Source organism: Gymnoscopelus microlampas (genome assembly GCF_963454915.1).
Source record: "Gymnoscopelus microlampas genome assembly, chromosome: 3".
Classification (NCBI taxonomy): Eukaryota; Metazoa; Chordata; class Actinopteri; order Myctophiformes; family Myctophidae; genus Gymnoscopelus; species Gymnoscopelus microlampas.
Window position 1 is genome coordinate 52553812 of NC_139940.1, and position 7572 is coordinate 52561383.

Here is a 7572-nt window from a genome sequence, read left to right on the forward strand (position 1 = left end):
TTACATCTGGCTCCCTCTTGTGTCCTTTATGTGTCATAGTCCAATTAGTTCATTAAGCACAGTGCAACAGATTATGCATACTGTTATTGTTGTTTGTTTATTCAATTATCCATGTATTCATTTATTTATCAAACCAGCTGTTTGTGGAGGACAGTCCTGCTGTATGTTTGGAGACTGTTGCTGGACTTATGTGACGTATGTGTATTTGCATGATTCAGGTTTTTCACTTCAAATTGTGTGTGTGTGTGTGTGTGTGTGTGTGTGTGTGTGTGTGTGTGTGTGTGTGTGTGTGTGTGTGTGTGTGTGTGTGTGTGTGTGTGTGTGTGTGTGTGTGTGTGTGTGTGTGTGTGTGTGTGTGTGTGTGTGTGAGAGAGAGAGAGAGAGAGAGAGAGACTGAGTCTCTTACCAAACAGGAAATGGACCCTTCAACCAACAAGTAGCAGAGGGGTCTAAGTCAAACCACCTAGCTCTCGCTCAGTCAGTCTCTTTCAGTCAGTCAGTTTGTCAAGATGAAATTTGCATCAACCTGTATATCATGTGAGTACTTATATGTTGTTTCAGTTTAACCATTACATTGTATTTAATCAGAACCTCATTGAACACTTGCTTTTTTCACTAACACTCTGCCTCAGTTTCATTTACATTTATTTAACAAGATAGAAATCCATATTTTAGGTTACCAGGCTAGTGGAAGCCTAAGCTGAAAATGGAAGTATACGTGCTGAGGTGCTTATAGATGTACATAATGTTAGTCAACCTGAGATGATCTCAGTTAGTATATACAGTTAGTATTACATATCATCTTGATATGAGAGTGGATTAAAGATCGCTCAACCTTGGTCTGGTTTGACGTGGAACCTTTTCAGTCCAAGTTGCCTTGATGGAATTGTTTGTGAGTAAAGGTAGATAGACCTTTATTGATCCCACAGGGAGATTCAGTTGCCAATGGCAGTAAGATCGAGACACAGAGCAAACTTTGGAAGCCAGTTAACCAATAACCAATTGGAACGGAAACTGAAAAAAATCTACAACATCCCATTAGCGCCTATACTCACCACATGACTTAAATACCCAAGCCATGCTACTCATCCGCTGAGTTGGCGGTACCCAGGAATCTAACCCAGAACTTTGTGGTCTAAAGTGAAGTTCTCTACTGACTGAGCTACCCGGTCACTACTGCACTAGTATCACTAAAAGGCCATCCATGTTAATGCTCAGTCAACCTACCCCATATTAATAATGTATGGTACACAATAAATGTATGCAAGCTGATGACATTCTCTCTCTCTCTTTCTCTTTTGTTTTTCTCTCCCTCTGTCTCTCCACACAGTGCTGTATCTCCTTGCCTGCTGTGGACCCGCTCAACCAGATGGTGAGACAACTTCAATCCATTGCATTATGGGTAGTGTGAGACAAGCCCTTTGTTTAGAGAAGTCTTCCTTTAGACCATATTGACATGGTGGCCATGTTGGCATTTTGCATTGGAAAACGGGGTGGCAACGGGGTGGCATTTCATTAACTTAATAGCAAAATGGCCGCTGTGTGAATATGGTCTATGGATGGTGTTTCATGGATTTTCACCCATCACTGTCCACATGAACAAATAAATGTATGTAAGATGTCCAGGCCACTTTGTGTCCTGAAAATCTAGTAAGTGGTTTCCATAATGGGCATGTTGGGTTTGTGACAGCCACTGTCCAGCCACCAACCAGTCCATGGTGGACATGTATTGTACTTGGCAATTGTGAGAACACAAAACTATATAATTAATAATAATTAATTATACATCACACTTGTATAGCGCTTGTATAGCGTACTAAAAGATGATTTACTGACAGCAAAACATTGCTTATTAAAGCAAAGAAACTGTGTGTGTGTGTGTGTGTGTGTGTGTGTGTGTGTGTGTGTGTGTGTTTATATATTAAGAGTAAGTCGATTAGGTGTGAAGGCAATTGTGACGGGTTTGGTTCTAAGGTGGTTCTAAAAGAGGATGGGTGCTGTTTTGATGTGGGGAGGGAGATTAAAAAAAAACCATTTAAAACAACACTGATCTCCAAAAAACCCCCACAAAAATATGATCTGTAATCATCCTCAACAGACTTCCACAGATGAAGTCATCTAATAATGTATAGCTTCTTTCTTTCTTTCTTTCTTTCTTTCAGTGTCTCTGAGAGTGAGTCCTGAAAGAGCTCAGTTCTTTAAACATGAGTCCATCTCACTGAGCTGTGAGGAAGAAGGAAAGCCTATGCTGGGGTGGTCTGTGAAAAGAAAGTCCAGTGAGGGTGTGAATGACGCCTGCAAAGAACAGGGACCAAACCAAGGTGAGGAACATACGTTACCAGTCAAAAGTTTGGACATACCTTCTCATTAAATGTTTTTCTTTTTGCTTTAGTTTCATTCTTTTGTACATTATTGTAGATTAATACTGAATACGTATGTTTATGTCCTGTGAAAAGTGGATTTGATCAACAAAAGTGGATTTAGGACGAATGGACATACAGTACATATATGTATGCTCATGCGTACATAGATAGATGCATAATATATATGTATGTATACATATGGATATGTATTACATACACTACATACTGTACAGTACATACTTAGATAGGTGTACGTACATAGATATGTACAGTATGTTGTATATAATGCATGTACTGTATGTACAGTATGTGTGTATGTATGCATGCAGTACATACATGCATACTGTAGGTAAGATAGATAGATAACATTTAACTGAAATCCTTCTTTCTTTTCTTTGTGATTGTGTGTAGGAGCATCCTGTTCCATGGTCCCATTTCCTTGGGACAGTGGAGTTTACTGGTGTCAGTCCAACTCAGAAGAACTCAGCCGGTCCATCAACATTACAATCTCTGGTACAATCAATATAATTTCATCAATATAATCAATATATTGTAATGGGTAGACAGACATAATTCACATAATATCAATGTTACCACAGATAGGTTCAGTGCCATTCAAGAGCTATGATGTAACATCGTCTTGTGTTGTGTAAAAGGTAGATTACATGATATTTTTGTAAAAGGTTAAAGCACTATATTCTGATAGTAATCATTGCTATAGTGTTTGTTCAGTTCAGTAACATCCTAGGCCAGGGGTCCGGTCTCCCCAACTCTCCTGCTCTTTAATATACAGAAAATACATCTTCAGGTGGGTTGGCAATTTCAGCTAATCAGGAGAGACTATCCATTTATCAGCAATGTTATAGTGTTCCATTTCCAATTGTGTCTGCTCATTTCTGTGTCATCATTTCACTTTTAATTTCACTTACTCAATCTGTTGTGAGTTGTCTCCCCTGATTGGATAAAATTGGTATCCCGACCTGAACAACTCTATAGCAATGAGTTCTATCAGCAAGTAGAGCTATTTACAGCACAAAACAATATAACTTGCCCTACCTTTAACTTTGTCAAGTCTGTTCTCTTGATAAACAATAATGGTTTAATGATACGAAGCCTGCAGAGCTAGTTCATCACCTGATGTTGATTCTTCAACATCAGGTGATTTGTTCACATGCACATCATCTGGCTATTTAAACCTCCCTACTTACTAGTCATCTTGCTTGTTTTGCTCCGCCATGCTGCTCTACTTGCACAACACAATAAGGCAAGTCCTTGAAGATTCTAGAAGTCATAGTCTCCTGACTTTAACCCAATAGAAAATTATTGGTGGGATTTGAAGAGGGCAGTAGCAAACCTCAAGAATATTAGTGACCTGCAGGCCATTGCACATGAGGAATGGGCTGAAATTCCCCAAGAAAGCTGCCAGAAGCCGTCATTAAAAGTGGTATTTTGTGTTGAATTTGGAGAAACCACTTGTAATGGTGTTGAGATAGAGTGTTGTGTTAGTGATGAGCTATTAAAATGCATTGTTACGCTATAAATATACGCTGTTCTTGCTTGATTTGTTTATAGCAAACAGTGACCGTTTGTGAATTGAATGGTTTGAAATTTTCATTCAAACTACTAGATGTTCATAACTCATCCTGCTGTTGGTTCTAGATGGATATGTGATCCTGGAGAGCCCTGTACTTCCTGTGAAGGAAAGAAATGATGTCACGCTCCGCTGCTTGTCCAAAGACAAGACAACTGGTATTCCATCCTCTGGCCTCCCAGCTGATTTCTATAAAGATGGATCCGTCATCAGGACTGAGTCTACGGGACAGATGACCATCCACAACGTTAACAAGTCTAATGAAGGATTCTACAAGTGTAACATCTTTGACCTTGGAGAATCACCAGAGAGCTGGGTGCATGTGAGAGGTGTGAGAGGTGAGAACTCAACTCTTTTTCAAGCAAGGACCACACCACCAATCAAAATGTGTTTTAGGATGTTATTGAAGAAAACTAAAAAAAAATAAAAAAAAGTGCTCCACCAGGTCAGGTAGGTTATTGTGGCCCCCTGGTGGCGCTATAATAGGCCAATGTGAAAAGGGTACCATTTCTTCTTAGGCCTTCCATAGCAATCGGACACTGCATTCATGATTTGAGGCATTTTGTTCAACAAATGTGTTTGCTAAATTAGACCTGCTGGTGGTGCTATAACAGGCCGATGTGAAAAGGGTGGCATTTCTTCCAAGGCCTAGTGGGAATGTGTGTGCAAAATTTCACAGAAATCGCATGCTGCGTTCATGATTTGAGACATTTTGTTCAAAACTTTGGAAGCTAATCTTAGCCAAACAGGATGGAATATGGAAAATCGGACAGTTCCGTGTTGATCACATGACTATAGAGATACTGTGTACCAATTTGCGTGATGTTTGGACAAAATCTATAGGAGTAATATAAAAAAATGTGTTTTACAAAAAGTGGCCTCCTGGTGGCGCTATAACAGGCCAATCTGAAAAATTCAGAGGTCAGAGGTCAGAAATTAAAATGTTAAAATATATTGGTTCACACGTGACAGAACAATGACAACTGTACAAGTAATACTATTACTTGTACATACATTCACAGCTGGTACCTTCTTAATACAAAGAATGTGCTTTAGGAAAGTATTTGTTGATGTCGTTATCCCAGTGTACTTGTCTCTGTCAAGCCGTAAGAGATGGTTGTCTTTTTCTCTGCAGTTTTAGTTGCATCTCCACCTGCAACATCAACTGACTCCCGCCCTCCTTCATCTGCACGCATGTCCAGACTGACCATTTATCTACTGGGGGCCATTCCTTACGTGGTGTCAACCATCTTACTGGTACTCGTATACACACACAGACCCAGAGGTGAGAGAACCATCTTACAGTATGTACTACACTCTATAGTGTTATAGTGTAGCAAGTCTTACTACACTATACAGTCATTTACAAATGCTAAACAGTAATATAGTTGTTATCGTCCTATGTTGAATAAACTAACTCACTGAATGATTAAAAAAATAATAATAATACAAATAATAAACTGCTATAGAATCATACTAACTTTATTTCATGGTATGTTAAGTATAGCTGATATTATGGATGACTCTCTCTCTATCTCTCTCTTTCTCTCTCTCTCAGCTGCAGCCAATGCGAGGAGGATAAGAGACATCAATGATGTCATCATGGAGGTAGCTGTGTAGCCAATCAGAAGTGTTGAAGGTGATCATAGCACATACCTGTCACACAGTCCACTGACAAGTGGATGTGATAAAATGACTGAATGTTTCTGCCTACACCTTCAGGAATGTCAATAGATTACTTAATGCACCCAATGACAGCTTGCGATGGCTTATAAGTATAATATATAATATATTATAATATATATATACTCACGGCGGACACAGGACTGCTTTATTTTGCAAAACGGCAGTGTACGGATGTCTCCCCTCAAGCATGCAAGTGCGCACTGCTTGGTAATGGGTTAAATTAATATCAAAACATATTCTGATTACGACTATGTTATTTTTGTGATTCATGCAATAGTTGGCAAAGATTATCATCACAAAATATATGGTAATCCCACCAGCTGCTGTTTTCAGTATACCTTTCTTATTGGCTATCCATAAGTTTTTGGTCGTTTTACGGTTCTTCATGTAGTTAAGGCGAGCATATTTAGGGGTATGTTATTTAAATGACGATTGGTTGCAGCCGGCAGATTTGTCGATGACCCCTGAGGTTGTATTAAGTTGTTCATTGCATGTATGATGTTTATGCACGTTTAATCTTCTCTGTGCCCAGAGATGGATAATGGATCTGATTAATACTGCCTGCGTGCGTGCGTGCGTACCTGCCTGCCTGTCTGTCTGTCTGTCTGTCTGTCGGTCTGTCTGTCTGTCTGTGTGAGTGAAAATTTACAGCCAATCTTAATTTTCATATTAAATGTCATGTCTGTACATTCATCAATATTAGTAATTATAAACTGTCTTTAATTGTCTAGTCTGTGCATGATGTAAATAGTATTCTAATAAAAATGTTTTATTTTTTATTTTAATTGCATGTAAGAGGAAAATTATAATTGCCATGTATTCATATGGTTTTAGTTTGAAGTGGAACATTAGCCAACTGTAATGTTACTCTGTAGAGAACAGGAAGTCATGACAGGATGCTTCTATCAACAAAACCACAACATTACATGATACGTGCTGATGTGGTTTTGTTGTGTAAGAAACAAAAGGCAAATCTAGAAAAGCTAAAATGAATTCCAAGCAACATTGTAAACAAGCTATTATTGTATCCCCATGTTTATATACATGTAAATACATGTACTGAAAGAGGCAGAACAGTCTGTATATTGTAAAATGTTCAGTTCAAATAACAGGATTTTGCAGTCTTAATTTGCCATAGAAAATGGGACGGACGTCACTTGGGTTCATAACGAGGGTGGTCTCTTAACGAGGGTCGTCTATAACAGGATGGCTCATAATGAGGGTGGTCTATGACAGGATGGTCCATAATGGACATAATTGATCAGACGTTGGGGATGGTGGGTGTGATTTATTCTCTCCGCCAGGAGAGTTTGTTTTCACTTTCTGAAACTGGGACTAACATTGGTCAAGCCTCACGTGACACGTGACAATACGGTGAAATAGTGTGATCCGATTGGCTAGTGACGTATAGCGGCCTATAAAATACATGCGTCACTTTGGAAGAGTCTGTGCCTCTTTCAAAGTGAGGTAAGACAGTTCCAACAATCCTGCATGCAAAGCAGATACTTTAATTAAGCTATAGCCTCTCTAGATGGGAAGGCCTCGATCCTACAAATGCTTAGTTAACAGCTAAGCGCCCAAACCAGCGAGCATGATTTCGAGTTGACATGGCTGAGAAATGGACAGATAGGACACTTACACAGACAGGAGGGATAGGACACTTACATAGACAGGACGGATAGGACACTTATACAGACAAGACGGATAGGACACTTATACAGACAGGACGGATAGGACACTTATACAGACAGGACGGATCGGACACTTATACAGACAGGATGGATAGGACAGTTAGAACATAAGAATTAGAACATTCCCAACATTCCCAACACAAGTCTGCTGGCGGAGACTTGTGCTCCCAGGAGCTCCGAGGAGCACAAGTCACTTTTTCCGCCAAGAGAGTTTGTTTTCACTTTCCGTCAACCAAGCAAA